Source organism: Porites lutea, chromosome 3 (genome assembly GCF_958299795.1).
Source record: "Porites lutea chromosome 3, jaPorLute2.1, whole genome shotgun sequence".
NCBI classification, from domain to species: domain Eukaryota; kingdom Metazoa; phylum Cnidaria; class Anthozoa; order Scleractinia; family Poritidae; genus Porites; species Porites lutea.
In genome coordinates, this window is record NC_133203.1 from 16,522,515 (window position 1) to 16,524,736 (window position 2,222).

At 39.0% G+C, this 2,222-nt stretch overlaps 1 pseudogene; it reads left to right on the forward strand.

Annotated features, from left to right (window-relative positions):
• Positions 1-238: 238 nt before the first annotated feature.
• LOC140931674 (uncharacterized) lies at positions 239-1,761 on the forward strand (annotated as a pseudogene).
• The last annotated feature ends 461 nt before the right edge of the window (positions 1,762-2,222 follow it).

Sequence of the window (2,222 nt, forward strand, 5' to 3'; positions counted from 1 at the left end):
GAACCAAAACCAACTTCATATAGGTGTCATCATCTCTTTTTATAGTCCGATGTTAAAAAGATATTGAACTCTTATCAGAAGCGATGGGTCGTGAATAACTGCCATGTGATTAAAGTTCATAGTTGCTAAATCTTGACCTCGTTGTGAGGACAGCATAAAATGTCTGCCAAAATGTATCATATGTCATCATTGCGAATTCTTCACCTCGTTGTGAGGACAGCTTAAAATTTCCGCCAAAATGTATCATATGTCCGCTGATGCAGAGGTTGTTTCCAGTCTCCGGTCCCAGTCCTTACACAAAATCGCAGACCTTCCGAGCGTTGTGGAAGCTACAAATGGCCTCATAACTCGCATCGAGCGGTTTGAGAATTCAGAGAATGGCTTTGAAATTGGCTCAATCGTCTTAAGACTAGACTATATAACTAGGATGCTCATAAATCTCAAAGTGCCTGATGAGATCGCTAATACAATGAGAGGTTCATACGAGAGTGTTGTACAGCTTGAGGCGAATCATAATGTAGCAAATGATGGATATGCAGCCCCAATATTTTGCACTGGGACCCGTGGAAGGCCTTCTTATGAAATACCGAGGGAACAACTGTCTTTCTTATTGGACCAAGGGTTCAAGGTATCGAAAATCAGCGTTATGCTGGGAGTTGATCAGAGGACTGTTGAGAGGAGAATGTCGGCGTTTGGACTGAGTGTTTCAGGTGATATTTAGATTTTTTTTCTTTTGTTAGAGAAGGGTTTTCGACAAGCATCACCGAAAGGTGATTTTAACTGGGATGTCAAAGGCAATTTTTCCTGGGCGATGGGTGGCTGTATAAACAGTCAAGCCACCACATAACCCTGTCGCTGACCGTTGCGTGACCTAGCATCTCATGTGAGAGTTTAAAAACATAAACTCATTTGAATATTGTACCCTTTTGGCAGACTTTCGTAACAAGAAAAATGAGTACCATTTATTAGTAGGGGCTGTATAGTAACTTTTCAAATTCCACCATTATGAAAAGAAGTAAGTAAATTAGCCATTCCAAGTGGGAAACAATAAACGTTATATTCACGCACCCCTCCCCCAATCCCTCTGTCCCCCAAAATAAAGTGTGACAGTATAACGTGACTAATGCGAAGTAACCGCAAATTCCAAAAATTTATTGTCACTCTATGGGTCATAAAACAGCGTTAACAAGCAGTACATTTCTCAACTCTGGTTCTTAAACCTAACAAAGCAAATTAAAATTTGAGTTTTGCTTTTGACTGATATTGCGTTTAAAGCCTTTCTAACTGTCCTAGTTGCACCGTATGTTACTTTACCAACTGGTTTAAACATGTATACGGTTGCAGTTAATTTTTTATCTCCGATAATTTTTGTTTTCCCTTTGTTTTTGTACTGTATGCTAATGAAGTTTAATTGAGGAGAAAATAAAAATTACCTGAAATGAAAAATTAACTACAATATATACATTGTATACCTTTTCAAATTTCAGGTACATATAGTAAGTGAAGTGATGAACAATTAGATAAACTATTGAGATGTGCACAACAGTCTCATCCTAATATTGGTATAAGGATGGCTAAAGGCTTATTACAGAGTAATGGGCATTGTGTACAAAGCGAGAGGATAAGGCAGTCGTTTTTAAGGACAGATCCCATTGGAGTAATGCAGCGATGGAGGGATGCAGTAAGAAGATGCCGATACAATGTCCAATGTCCTTTGGCTCTTTGGCACATAGATTGAAATCATAAATTGATAAGGTGAACATGGATTCTCTAACTATTTATGGCGTGGAGGGGAAGAAAAAATGGGGGGTTAGTCTCAAGAATTTCAGAGGAGGTCTGATGTTAGGGGAAGGGGGGGGTATATTTTTCCCCTTGAACCCTCCACGAAATGACTGATTGAAAATACTGGGTTAATATCATCACAACATCGACTATAATTGTCATTGCATTTTGTGTCACTGTTTTACTTTTCTAAATTGAGTCCAGTTTCTTAATTTATCTTACTTCGCTTTTGTATTCTTTCAAGGTGGAGAATTGTTGTCCATGCTGGAATAGATGGCTATTCCAGAATACCCGTGTTTCTTAACGCATCTGACAACAATAGAGCAGCAACTGTGTTAAGCTTGTTTCTTGATGCAGTAAATGAATATGGCCTACCATCACGTGTTCGCTCGGACAAGGGTGGTGAGAATGTGGACGTTTCCTGGTATATGCTAACAATT